The 15,005-nt window shown below is 38.2% G+C and overlaps 1 protein-coding gene and 1 long non-coding RNA gene across 4 annotated transcripts in view; one reads left to right on the top strand and one right to left on the bottom strand.

Annotated features, from left to right (window-relative positions):
* The window catches only part of RAP1GDS1 (Rap1 GTPase-GDP dissociation stimulator 1), a 102,631-nt gene that overhangs the window by 12,189 nt on the left and 75,437 nt on the right, over positions 1–15,005 (top strand). The window lies entirely within an intron of this gene.
* LOC148051476 (uncharacterized) lies at positions 1,858–8,353 on the bottom strand. Its single transcript, XR_015699511.1, has 3 exons — positions 8,277–8,353; positions 4,437–4,575; positions 1,858–1,947 (listed from the first exon to the last, which is right to left on the bottom strand). It is a non-coding gene; the product is annotated as an uncharacterized LOC148051476 (long non-coding RNA).

The following is a 15,005-nucleotide window of genomic DNA, read 5'->3' on the forward strand; positions in this document are numbered from 1 at the left end:
ACTCCCATTCTGATGCAGGATTTAAAGTTAATGTATTGCAGAAGGCTGCTGTTGACCCAGACAGGGAAATAGGAAACAAGTGAAAACTAGATTTTTACCTTGAACTCTGAAATGTGAAAGTAAACAAGTAGCCTAACAAATGAAAAGCCACACTGTGCAAAAGAGATATTGGTTTGATATATGTGAAAACATTTGCTCCTAAAATGTGGTTTTCTAGTGTGATGCTGCATCATTAAAAGAGATATCAAGGCGCAAAAGGTGTCATGATGACAGCTAGAATTAAACCCAGCCTTTTCAAAGGCCTGTGTTCAGACCACACCTCCTTATTCACCTCAAAATGCAAAGTTTCTGGGTATTTTGGTAATTATTTCATTCTATACATATAATCTCTTAACAATTAATAGGCTGGGAAGTTCCTAACCACTTTTTTTAATAGGAATGTGGAGAGTTAATATACTTCTGTAGTTCTACTAGTAAACAGGTCACAAAATTGCCTCTGTGGTACATATGTTCCATTTGTGTCATGTACACTGTCATTTCACAGATTTTGAGATTTTTTTAACCAGAATTCACATTCTTAATCCTTTTTTCTTCTTTTCAGAGGTAGAAATAATTAGTAATCTTTCCTCAGCATTAAAATATTGCTACAGAAAGCAAACCTCATGCAAGCTCTTTTTGTTTGCCTTTACAACTGAAGACCACAGTGAAAGCGAGTCCACTTTCTCTGTTCTTCAAAGTTGTGCTCAGATCCTTCTGGAATAATATGACTGACTTACTGAATCAATATAATTTTGCATCATACTCAACAAGTTGCTTTGTCCCAATAGTAAGACTTAGCCTCCATGATACTTTACAATCACAGTCTGTCTTCTTATATGTGGGAATTCAAGTAGTACCAAAACCACATACACTGTTGAGTAAATGCGAGACAAGAATCTCACAATAAAAAATTAACAGTATGTTAGCAAGAGAAAGGAAATAATTTTGTACATACAAAGGAGTCCTCTTTTACCTGTGTTTTGAGGATTTTTCTTCTTGAGCTCCAAACAGCCAAATGTTTTGTAGAAAAAAAGGGTACCTACCTGTTTGGAAAGGAAAGGAAAAGACTTGTTATGTAAGAGTTAGCAGAAATACTCAGATCAGGATTTTTCAAATCTGTGCTTTGCTAATTTTTAGTAAGACCAAGCAGTGACATTTCTGTCACACAGCAAGACTTAGACGTACCTGTTATAAGGATGTCCTACTTGGAGGCACCGTAATAAGCCCTGTGGTAGAAACAGTGAAGGTGTTTTGAGCTGATATTTGAACAGATTCGTGGAATCATAGAAGAAATACAGAACTGTCATTTGGAAGGATTTTGAAGCAGGACTGTTGCCAACACTAGAACCAGGTCAGCTATGACTTTGTCTAGCTACTACTTGAAGCCTTTGTAACGTCCCTTCAGGTAGCTGCAGACCCACCTTAACCTCCTCTTTGCTGGATTAAGGAAGCCCCCAATCTCCCCTTAAGTGTCATGTGTTGTGGGTACATACCCATCTTGGTAGCCCTGTCGTAGACTTTCTCCGGTTTTTCAGTATCCTTCTTGATCTGGGTCACCCAGAACCAGACAAAGAATTTTGGGACACACAAATCCTTGCCAGGCATCAAGCAGAGCCTTGATCTGCTGGCCATGCTCCTAATATAACCAATATACAGTTTGCTTTATTTACCTTGACAGCATGCTGCTGCCTCATGTTTTACTTGGCATCCACTGTAACCCCCGGGTCTTTTCAGCAGTTTGTTCCCAGCCTGCATAGATGCTTGGGGTTATTCTGCCTTCGCTGCAGAACTTGGTGCTTACCCTTGTTGAACTTCATGAGACTTCTGTTGATCCAGTCCCCAAGTTTCTGAAAGGTGCCTCTGGATTGCTATTTGGTGTGCCAGCTGTTCCCCCAAATTTAGTGTTGTCTGCAAAAGATTACAAATACATATCTACCTTCAGGCTATACTGGTTTCAAATGCAAACTGCATATTCAAGATCTTCAGTTTAATCAGTCCATATAGGGCTGTGTAGACTCACAGTTGACTTCTTGATACTAAGTAAAGCAATGATAAACACTTCATATCTGTGACTAGGAAAACTAAAAAAGTCTGTGTACTTGAAAAAATGTCTAGGAGTGTTTGTTAGACTAGCATTTGCAGCTGCAAGTGAACATGAGTTACTGGCAATCATTTAATGCAAGTGAATAGAGGATGGCAAACCTTAATTTGTACGCACCCAACAGACTTAATTCTGCAGAATCACACTGATGATTAAATATGGATTCTCAGGTGTAGCCTAAATGGGATTTCAGCTTTTTCTGCGCTACCTTACTTACTTAGCTGATGAGAAATGCATTGAGATGGACTTAGAGGAGCAATTACTGGGAAACCAGTGGGTCCAGATCTCCCAGCCATTCTTGTGAGAGCCCTACTGAGCTTGTGATAGCTCCCACCTCGTGTACATGTCCAGTTTCCTTTCCAGCTAAGCAGGGGACGGTGCATACCTTGAGCTTTCTCTGATATGGAATATGATGAGCCAGAACATGTACTTAGAACCTCTCCCGAGTCCCCCAGTTTAGTCATAGCCACAATCTGTCTGTTATGGCCCATATCTGACTTAACTACAGAGGTAAAAGCCCCCACCTAAATTAGGTTCATTTATCCCAGCACATTGTGCTTTTACTTGTGTATTATTATTTTTATTTTTTTTTTCAGCTTTGGTAGTAGATTTTTATCAAAAGGAAGCTTTTCCAAGATCGATGAGTCTACACTAGCAGAGTTATTTGGTAGCGTCTGCCACTATTTTCATCCCTCTAGAGCACCCATGGTGTAGACCTGAAATAGGACAATCAAAACTTCTGCTCAACTAGATCAGATAATAATTCCTTTTGACAGAGGCATTTAATACTTCTCTAGTGGGACATAACTGCGCTGTTTTTCAAGGGATTATCACAGTGGATCCTACTCACACAGAAGACAAGCTTCAGTGTAAAAGGGTGGCAATGCACAGACATGCATTTCCTGGGATATTTTAGATTCTTCAGCGCTAGTAGAGTTTGTTAGTTTTCTCCTTCTGGGCCTTCCTGTAATCTTTTCCTTAGAGGAACCCAGCTCTGATTACACATGGAAAGTGCTGACATAGAATAGGGGAGTGCTTAGTCTGAGAAGGCCCGATGTCTAAATGACATATAGAAGGAGCTACGCATGTCCTGTCATCTGCTGGATTTATAGGGGATTTGAAATTACCAACAGTTACCAAACTACTACTCATTGTGCCTAGCTGCCTATTTCAATAGGATATGAGGAAGGAAAAAGACTTCTTTTTATCTTGTGCTTATAGCTGAAACATTAGCAATTTTCCTGATAAATATTGCTTTAAGGATCAATTGCAGACTGTATTAATTAGTATTACCTCAACAACATTCCATATGAGGCTTTTGTGTGTCAATAAAATGGACAGGAAGGGTATTAAACCTGATAATGCTTTTTAAAGTTTTTATTCTTATATGCAGCTTCTGGAAGTAAATGGAATATGGCCAGCAACAAGCTGCACTGATCTATGCCTGCTGATACAGAAGCATCCTGGTCTTTTTCTCATTTCATTAAAACCTCAACATATCAACAGTAGTTACAATTGACAGCAGCTCTTGGCTTGTGCATAATCCACACCTTTACTCCATGAAATGTGTCTCTAAGCTTTCCCCCTGTAACGTGGACAACTTCTGAACTATTGTTTTCTCCACTTCCCCTTCCTTCCACTTTCAAGGGACCAATTATAACTGAGAAAATAAAGTTTCAGAAAAGTCATAATTGGAAAACTTAATAGGAGAGATTCTTTCCTCAACTGTGGTCCCTTTGTGGCTGACATCTGTGGGAGTTATATGTGCTGACCGAGAGGAATTTCCTTGGTGCAAACACTATAAAAGTATGATATAGAGAGGACTGTGCTGTTCCTGAATGTTGGTGCAAGATGCCTAGTGGAGGATGGGCTAGGGCACATTGTTGGAATTTTTGAGACTATTGACAGACTGTTGCAAAGATTCTTAGTGTCTCTTGACTGTCAAGCAGTCCATAAATAACTCCTCAGTGCACTCAGTTATGCTAAAGGCTGCAGCGTCCTTGTTAGATGCAGGAGCTGGTCAGGAAATCACCTCTCAGAAAATCATGCTGGGTTTTGACTTCTCTTCTCTGTGTCTCTGCCTTCTGAAGTATCACTACATCTTTCAGCCCTAATGGCAAATGGACTGGCAGTCGATCAGTAGCTCAATCCTCCTAAGAGTCTGTCTATGTTGGGTAGTTTACTGACGTTATAGACCAGTGTAACAGCACAACTGCAGTTAACAGTGATAGAATTCTCTGAGACAATGATTGGAAGTGGCATAAAATAAATAACATGAATATCCTGAAATACTTACTGGCTTACCGCAGTGGAAGTTTCTCTGTAGATGCGTGGTTAGGGACAGACTGCATTACACATATGCTCTGGATTTTAGGTGCTGGTTCCCAGTGTGGCATTCAGAAACCTGAGCCAGGAGTTTTGGCTCTGAACAGTGCCTGGGGAGTTCAGAATAGGATCAGCTACTGAGCTCCGCAGGAAACCACCCATAATTAATATCCATACAATTTCTGATCAGCACAATTTCTGCCTTAAGCCCAGGGCCTGCAATTATTTCTTAGAGGTGGATGCCTGCACCTTTTCTATGAAAGTCTGAACCTTCATTCCTCCTTCTTTTCAAATGTGAATGGAGGAAGAGGCACAACTGGGTTGCCACCGTTCACCTTCCACATTTACGCTGTAAAGAGAATAGTCCACGCTTTTTCTTTGCCTGAAATTGAAGCTGTGCCCTCAAACAGACCAGAAAACCAGACCTAATACTGGTATGTGTTCATAGCCTATTAGTCAAGGCATGTTTTTTAAAAGGTGGAGGTGTTTACTTCCAACACTTTTTCCTGTGACTGCTCATTTGTTTTATGCAATGACTGCTTAATATAAAATATATCTCAACAGAAGATGTAGAAAGTGTTTCAGTCCTCACATGAAAAATATAAAAATCTCATTTGAGCATGTTTCTGGGAAATTGTGTTTAAATCCTTTCAGGTAGAGGATAGCATTTGGTTTATTTTCATATTTAGGCTAATGTGCAAAAGGCACTTTAATGTTCTTGCCATCTACTTTCTGTTGCATGCTAGTGCCTTTCTCCAAGAATTCTTATGTTGCCTGTGTGTATGGGGCACATTTGAAGAAGGGCCAAGAAGAGTTGCTCCCTCAGAGATCCTGATAAAGCTAATACATGAATTTGGTTATTAAGCTGCCTGAGAGGACTAGGAGAGTTCTGGATTTGAGCTTAAGCTGAAGGCATGTGGAACCTCAAAGGGAAGAAGGTTAAATTTCTCCAGAATTTGATGATGGCTGAATGGGACCATGGAAGGTAGATTTTGTAGAGTCATCTCTGTGTATAAACCTGATTTTTTTTTTCTTCCCTGTGATTTAAGGGTCAGTCGAGATCTGCTTGGTCATCAGAGGGATAAATGTACTCTTTGAGAGTACAGTGGACATTCTTGACTTGGGGGCCATAACATTTGCAATGGTATCCAGTTGTCACAGAACCTTGCATCCCTTGTGAAACGCATCCCAAGGACTTGTTTGTCCTCTCCATCTGCTGTTAGCTCTGCCCTTCATTCTTGAGACCTGCAGATTGTATGCAGAGCCTGACTCCTTTCAGTTTCTGTCAATATGACTCTTTACTTAGTCTGAGAGATGGTTATTAAGAAGTGAAAGCAAAGCACTCCTCCACTTTGCAACACACTCAGATCCTGCTTGTGGGGGAAACAAATGACTTGCAATTTAATGTAACAAGTGGCATTTTGCAGAAATCTTTTGTCTTTTAAAAATATATTTCTTAAAAAAAAAAATATCTTGGATGCCTTTTTTATTGAGCTTCCTACAAATACATGTGTCTAGGGAGCATTTCACTTGTTTTTGGGATGTTGTCCAAATGCAGCTGATTGCAGAATGGGGGATTAATAATTAAGAGTCATGACATTTAAGACATATAAAGTAGCCTTTTCTTTTGGAGTTTTTTTCCCCCTGATTTGCACTGTCAGAGTTTCTCTCTCCAAAAACATATTTTCAGTGGATACATATTGCATGTTCTCATTCATTCAAATGTTCATCGTAGTTGTTTGAAGTAATATTTGAGGCCTATAACATTTGGATTATGATTTACCCAGCTGTGCATACATACTGTAATGTGCTGCCTCAGAACATCAGTACCATGTTTACTGCGCTGCCATTGTTGTATAATTTTTACTAAATAAAGCTCTTAAATGCTGTGCAGAGGTTAATGATCACTTATAACTGCAGCAGTCATGCAGAATACTAGTGGGTTTTGTGGAAATCTTTCTTTAAAATAGGGTTAGATTAAGCATTTTGTGCACCATTTTAATTTTGCCATCTGATTATGCAGTTTTATGTCAGTCTTACATGAAAACTCAGTTAAGTCCCTTTCCTCTAGAGAGCATCTGAGCTGATCCTGTCACTGCTGTGTTTTTATTGATGCTCTACATCCTATGCATTCTTAAGTGAGAACAAATAACTGCATTAATAGGTAAATATTTATCACTAGAGGGATTAACCACAGATGTCTACTATTCTTAGTAACACCAGGTTTAAGGCAGTAGATGATACCTTTAGAAACAAACTCTAGAGTACATTTTGGCCCTAAAAGCTTATATAGACGAATGATACTGACAACCCAGTCTGCAATTTACAATATGTGGGCACCACAATCTGCCTACAAAGTGCATATTGTTGATGTGGGGCCACTTAGTAATTTGTGCTAAACTGCTAAACTGAAGGATTAGTGGCATCAATTTCACCAGCCAAGAAGCAGTGCTTTCCAGGATAGACTTAATTTGCTTTGTACCCTTCATTGACATTAGAGAATATTAAAAGCCTTTTTCTCCAAGGTATGAGGAGACTGTCACACTTCCATCAGCCCTTCTGTGGTTAAGGGAAGTTTTTGAATTACAGATTTTAACAATTGTGTTTTCAGAAGGAAAGGCACATTCTTTTGTGATAGTCTTTCCCTCCCTTCCTTCCTTGGGACAAAAATGTTTTGCCAGGAGTACCTTTAGTAGGAGAATACAGGCAAACAAGTACTTACCACCATATGAATTTTTAATTGTGAGATGTTTGTAAATAAAGGGGTTTCGAGTCACATATTGGATTTGCAACTGATCTCTTTCTAACAAACTTTCGCTAAAAACCAAACAATAGCACAAATGGCAGGTCACTTCCATTATGAACTTGTTTGCACACGCTCATCAAATTTAAACAATGTATTTTCAGGGCTGAAAGCTTTCATGCGTAATTTGTAATTATCATGTAGCTTGTAATTAAAAGTAGTGATTTTTTTTTGTAATTTTGGGGAAAATTAAATAAAAACAAAAGCAAATTTTGAAAGTTCTCTGGAGAACAGTATAAACCACCGTTAAGACTTCAAATCTAAGGAATATGTGCCCTTTCGGACATCATTGTGAAGTCCCCCAGTCTGACAAGATGCAGAGGCTGCAACCCTCAACCTTCTGCTGGGATAGCAAATTGGGGGAAAACTGCATGCTTCCGTAAAAAGACAACTGTGGGGACAAGTGTAGTAGATCAGCTGGTTTAGGATATGTATCGTGTTGTCAAGAAGGAAAATGGAACTTGCATGAGTGTTGTTGCACAACAGAATGTCTTATGTCTTTTTAATTGGAAACAGCTAAGCTACTTTAATTTATGACTTTTTTTCATTTGTTTTTAAGCTTTATTTTACCAGTGATAGATGTATTATTTTATATTTATATTTATATCTCTGTATAAAATGTAAAAGAATAGAATACAAAGTGACATTTATAATTATATCAGGGTAAATATTTACTCTCCTTGCTGAGGTTTCATTGAAGTGCGTTGTGCAAGCCCTCAGTCTTTCAATGTCTAGTGTTACGTTCTGTGTCAGGCATCAGAGGTTTCTCAGAGGGCTAATGTGCTAAGGGAACTAACTATATCAGCACAGGGCACCATGGTAGCAACTGCCACGGAGAAACTCAAGTCGATAGCTGGACCAGAAGAAAATGGGTTGCTAAGAGTGCTCTGATCAACCTTGAATTTAAAACTAGCTGCTTGAAGATCCAGCAAACAAAATAATTTATTAGTGTGGAAAAGGACTGGGAAATTCAAGTCTCTGCGTTTTAAGAGTTTTTAAAGGGCTTACCGTTCAGAAAGATGCTCAAGGTCCAGACTTCCTTCTAGAATGGTATGCATTTGCAGGCAGGTACAACAATTTGTATCCCATAATCACATGCAAAAAGACAGTAGCAAAGCGAAGTTATTAACTGATAAAAATTTAAGATTTCAGACCAGGAGTAGAAAAGCAGATTACATAAATTGTTAATTTTCAATGACAGCTTCATTTAATCTGCCAAGATACCTTTAAAAATGTAGCACTAAGTGAGTAATTATAGAACATGTGGAATCATCATTATGTTCTGTTATTAGGTCTTTTATAGCCTTTCCTTAAACTTCACAGCTTTTCCTAGATTAGTCACTATTTTTCCACTGCTCAGGCCAATTTTATTTTCTGTAGTAGATTGCTCTTTGGGTCCTAATCATATATGCTATGGCTTTGAAGATTGGAGTAGCTAGTTTTAATTAAGTCCACAGCCAAGCGTTGAAAGAGAATGTCAAAGCAAAGATCTTTTTATTCAAATCTTTTCCAAAACTCAGTTTTGTTGAATTGCCCACAAATTAATTAAAACAACAATAAAAATAGTCTATATTTTTACAGTTTTATTCCCTTCAGTATCTCATTACATGTTAGGACCTCCCAAGTGTTTACACACACATAGAAGACTACTTACAAAAATACTCCAGCAAGAATAAAAAAGTTACTCACAGATAAGTAGTGACAGAATCAGACCTTATCTGTCTTCTGAGTGCTTATCCTACAGAAATTTAAGATATAAATTAATCCTATTAATTTACAGATTTTATACTGGATTCAGTTAAAAGGTGTTGAGGGATAGGAACAAGAACGGAGTGTTACTAAACCACTTCTTATAACTGAAATAGCATTTTTGTCTCACTGTGTATTTCTCACAGCCCAGACAACTGGTCCTCTAGCTGAGAGTCTGGTGGAGCATTCAGTATTGTTATACCTGTCTCTTGACTCAATATGGAGCAGAAGTGGATCACCTAGATTACTTCTGCCAGTCTTGCAACATTGTGAATCCTCCCTGGTAATTTGGCTATTACTATGATTATTTTAAGAGCTGTTTTGCATTTAAGGCTATAGACCAGGCCAAGCAATTCAGTGCTATGTGTTTATGATGTATACAACCTTACCAGATAGACTCATAGCATCACACAAAAAATGAAGTTGTTAGGGACATCAGAGGTCACCTAATACAGCCTCCTGTGCCAAGCTGGGCTAACTTTGAAGCTAGATCAGGTCACTCAGAACGTTTGTTGTTTTTTTGTTTGTTTTTTTTTTTAATTGGGGGTGGGTTTTTTTGGCAAACCAATTTTGGTTTTCCAAGGCAAATTTGGATATAAATTATAGTGTGGAATTTATTTTTCTCTATTAAATACACATATTTTAGCACAATGACTAGAGAGTAAATCTGTAACTGATTTTGGCACTAGAAGATATATACTTAATATATACTGAGCATAGTACCCATCTGTTGCTGAAATCTCTCTCATTGCTCAGAGCCGTTCTTGAGATTTGTTTCCCCTGTGAAGATTTTTGTCACTGTGTAACTCGCTGTCTAGTGTGACTTTAACTCCCTGTACCTATTCCCATTCCATTGGCCCTGAGCAAGCTGAGCAGGTTCTTACTATGTTTGCAGTTTTAGAACAACTATGCACCAGGTTTTCACTTTCACTTTGTATTTGCCTAATAAGGAGCTTGGAGCAGCAGTAGATTGAACAATCCTAAATGTTAGAAAAAAAATACATAAACCCAAGCAACAACCCAAAGCAAAACCTCAGCAGTTTACTTTCAAGGTTAGTTTTAAGTTTACATGCAAATAAACTTGTTAGAACCTAGCCATCTGTACACTATTAGGTGCGTATTTGACAAAAAAAAAAAAAAAGGTAAATAAAAAAGCTGTCAAATGACTCTTGAACATTCAAACAGCTCAAAGGCTCTTTGTGTGGTAATGTTGGCACAGCTCCTAAGTGACCAGATGGAATTTTATTAACACTCAAGAGGACAAGGGCTGAGATTTTGTTTCTTAACTTACTATATTTGAAATGCTTGTAGAGAATGTGTCAGAAAGCTTGATATTTTTTCCTACTACGCAAAATTACACATATACCTTCCCTTAATGCAAAGATGTTGACTGCTTCAGAGATTGTCATTTCTGTAAGGTGGGTAAGAAAAGAGATACAACATGTGTGGTAATTAAAATACCACAGCTTTGTAGTGAATTTCAAAAAGGTGTTTTTATCTACACAATTAGTGGTCATATTAAAAGCAGAATTTAGAAACAGGCTTCTTAATAAATGGACTTAAAGAATGTATTTTTATAAGAGAGAACAAAAAATATCCAAGTGTTAAAATAACCTTGATTTCTGTCTTCAATAACCACTGACAGTCGTGATGTCAGATTTCCATTTAAGGACTCTGGTAAACATACAAAACCATGTGAATTTATGTGAATCCTCTTTTTCTGGCATCATCATGACTTTATTGTCAGTAAGAAATATCTGAAAACTGAAAATCTCCATTGTCTCTGGTAAATCGCAGGATGTCCTGCAAACCAGACAGCTTAAGAAACAAAGAAACAAAATCTGTAACACACTGTGGACTCATCGTTTGCCCTGTGCCTTTTAAGTGCTTCCTTTCCATATTCAAGGTTTTGAGGGAACTCATGATAGCTAGAAATGTGCTGTGTTACAGATTAGTATTTCGTAACACCTGACTTACCTGAGGCTTCACGAAGAATGCTGATGTGACATACAATTAGAGTTAGGAGTACTAATTTTGAGCTCGCATATCTTATTCAGGCAAAATTCTCACTGTTGCTGGTGAAAGATGAGCCTGAGAGCTTTGTACGCAATCAGATCCCATATTTGTTAAATAACTCAAGCTGGTAGCATAAATATAGTTATGACAGATATTGTACTGTGGACTTCGATTGTATAATTTCTGTGTACTTACTTGATTAATGTAGGCCAAAGACCAGATCCAGAGCTTGTCAAAGTCAATGGGAGTTTTTTTCAGCTTCTTCAGTACTGCTGCCAGTCCTGGAACGTTGTAGCCTCAGCCTTGTATTGCCTGATGTTTATTTATTTATTTATTTATTTATTTAATTTTTATTAAAGCCCCAGTTTATTATACTTTTCATGTAGGAGAAGATGATAGGCCCATTATCGTTACAAGAGGAAAAAAATAATAGTAGATCAACCTTATTCTATAGATGAGGGATGTATACTTCAAATCTAAGTCATTGTCCTGCCTTATAGCATCCTGCAAATGTTCATTCAAACTAACTTGTGGCATTACAGATGTGTTATTTTGTGGCTTAACAAGCCATATTTTGTACACAACTTGGAAAAAGTATAGATAATTGGGAGCTCCATTAAATTATGCAAGGAAGAAAAAATTGGGTGTTTGTTCTAATAATATCTATACTAAATCGGTGTTTGTTCTAATATAGTAAGGGAAATAATTTAAAGAAAAAATTACAAACATTTTAGGAAAGTGTTTTCCTCTTACTTGTTTATGTAATGTCTAGATTAGCATTTGCCATCTGTAGTCAGTTAACTTGAATCACATTAAGATCAAGACTCTTAGAGTACGTACGGTCAGAAAAGGTTATACGCAGTAACATAGGCGAAGATCATCCCAAAGAAAAGATTAAGCTGAGAGAGCTAACAGTTTTGAATCTGCTGTTTCTAGACTGTGCTATCTCTGTAGATTAATTTTCTTCTGTTTGTTTGCTATCACCTGTTCTCTGTTCTTGCTCTCTTGACTTGACAAAGTGTCTCTTGCTTGCTAGATTAAAAATGCTTCAGGCAGAAAGCATCTGGAGGGGCAGAAGAGGAAGGGACAAGAAAGAGGACTAAAGAACATAATTAAACAGCAAACACAAATGAAAAAAAGAGACAGTAAAGAGATGCAAACCCTGGTAGTTGCATGTGTGTGTGTGTGCATGCACACATGCACAAGCTTTTCTTTTCTATAATCCTCCTCTGTATGGTTGTCTATTTATATGTAATATATCATTGTAGGGAATGATAGCATTGATTGTTATTAAGGTTACCCTTTTATTTAAAAGATCCTGTTTCAGTCATTTACTGACTCTTCAGGAAGAGCTATATTCTATGCCAAGTGTCTGCTTTAGGCTGTCCATTTTCATTTGCTTGGTGGATTTTTGTTTTAGCATTAGCAGGAAACAAGTTTGGACTATTGTCTGAAGTATCAGTAGTCATTTAAGAGACTATTTTGATCCTATTGTTTTCCCCACAGAATTTTTTTCATTCTGTGTGTAGGGTGGGCAGTAATCCAGGATAATCTGGTGACGGAAACCTTCTGTTGCCTCAAGGACCCTACCTCTTACATTGCAGTACTTGGAAGCCATGCCATAAATTAAAGAGGGGTGGGCATGTATAAAGAAGAATTGGTCTGACAATTAATAGTTGAATGTTCCCACAAAGAACTGGATCCTCCTCTCCCCCATGACACACAGTTCCTGTAGGAAAATATGGTAGGCAATTTTTTAAACCAAATATATCCCTGGTAATCTCTTATCCTATCTGTTGTGGTTTAACCTGGGAGGCAGCTAAACACCACATAGCCGTTCAGCTCACTGCCACCCCCCACAGTGAGACTGGGGAGAGAATCCAGAAAAAAAAAGTAAAATTCCTGGGTTGAGATAAAGACAGTTTAATAGGACAGAAAAGGAAGGGAAAATAATAGTGATAAAAGAATATAAAAAACAAGTGATGTACAATGCAATTGCTCACCACCCGCCAACCGATGCTCAGCCCGTTCCCGAGCAGCAGTCACCACCCCCCAGCCAACTCCCCCCAGTTTATATGCTGAGCACGATGCCATACGGTATGGAATAGCCCTTTGGCCAGTCTGGGGCAGCTGTCCTGGCTGTGCCCCCTCCCAGCTTCTCACTGGCGGGGCATGAGAAGCTGAAAAGTCCTTGACTAGTGTAAGCACTACTTAGCAACAACTAAAACATCAGTGCGTTATCAACGTTATTCTCATACTAAATCCAAAACATCGCACTATACCAGCTACTGGGAAGAAAACTAACTCTATCCCAGCTGAAACCAGGACACTATCTCGTGCTTTCTTGATACCTACCCATGATGCATTGTGGTCTGCTTTATAGAAGTGCTGAGGATAATTCATATGTGCATCTGAAGACTCCAAAGAAATCCAGAATGCGCAGTAACTTTGGAACCTGAAAATCAGGAGCTATCTCATGTTGGAAACCCCAAATTACCACACAAATACTTTTGACCTTAAATTTTCCATGTTTCAGTTTGATTCCATCTTACCGTATAAATACCCTGTGAAAACAAGCACATTTAATATCTTTGAAACACTATGATATAATGTAATGATACTAACTTTATAATTGCCAATGAGAAAGGAAGTAGTCCTTCAGAACAGGATTTTTTAGTAGTATCTGGTAAATAAGACTAGAACCACATGCCAAGAAGGAGGATAAGAGAAGACATTAAGTAGCTGTTCTTTGACAGAACATTTGTCCTGAAACAGATAGGGTTCACTTGGAAAAAACAGTATTCGTCAAGTGTACATCTTGGCGTGCACTGTATTGTATGGCAAATATTTTACAGGGTCAAATATATGGGAGTTGATTGAATTCTGGAACTTTCTGTGGTTGTAATACTTGACTATGCAACCTAATATCACTCTAGCAATTTTTTGTTTGCAGTAGTGTGTGTATGTGTTTGTGTGTGTATACACACCTACCTCTAAGATAAAGGAATTATGGAGATCTTATAACATGGAATACAAGCAACTTTTTCACAGCCATGCATCTCATTTATTTAGGGGGTTATATTAGTAATAGTATTTGTTTAAGTCTAACCAACTTAAGAAAACTGTGACAAGGATGTGTATAACTGGAAAAAAAAAAAGCAATGGAACTTGAGAATGCCAAATGATGAGCAAAACAAAAAAAATCATTGAGATTGGCTTAAAAAGTCATTATTCTGTAAAGGATAAGTCTTTGGGTTGTTTCTGTTTACGCTTGTAATATCTAGTTTATATTTTCAAGTTGTTGTTTTTCTTCCAAAGGTGAGGGCTAAAAAAATGTATATTGAGAAATGAAACCTGATATTCTCAGGTATTTGCGACTCACTGAGAGCAATGCATTTGGAGAAATACCAGCTAACACATGATAATATTGTGACAGTTGATGACCTGGGAAATGCATAATTTTAACTATTCTTGGGAGCTGGTGTGGGAGGCCACGAAACCAAACAATTCATTTCCATAGTCTGGGCTAAAAAGTGAGAATCTGGTTGATAACAGAAAGAGGCTGTTGTCTTTTGTGAACCAAGTGCTGTGGCTACATACAGTGGCCAGCTGGTTGGCTCTTTCATAAGGCCAGTTCACTGCAGCCTGTAGTAGCTTAAATCCTGGAAGAAACCTACCTACTTCTTAGCGGCCATTCTCTCGTCCTTCAGCAGGGATTGATAGGGAGACCAGCAGTGCTGAAAGAAAGGATACCTGCAGCCTGAGCTTCAGCTCCCAAGAATTCTTCGCATGAGCTGTCACATATTATATTGCCGCAGATCAGACCTATGGGAGGCAGGAGGAAGAAGGAGCATAACACCCATCACACCCAGCAAGCAGAGGTGCACAGAGGTGCACTTACAGAACGTGCTTTCAAATCCTCGTGTGTTTCCTTTCTTTTTCTAAACCCGTTCTGTGCATTTGTCTAGAGAC

The sequence above is a fragment of the Nipponia nippon genome, unplaced genomic scaffold (genome assembly GCF_047370975.1).
Source record: "Nipponia nippon isolate SJK-2023a ecotype South Korea unplaced genomic scaffold, ASM4737097v1 scaffold_6, whole genome shotgun sequence".
Classification (NCBI taxonomy): Eukaryota; Metazoa; Chordata; class Aves; order Pelecaniformes; family Threskiornithidae; genus Nipponia; species Nipponia nippon.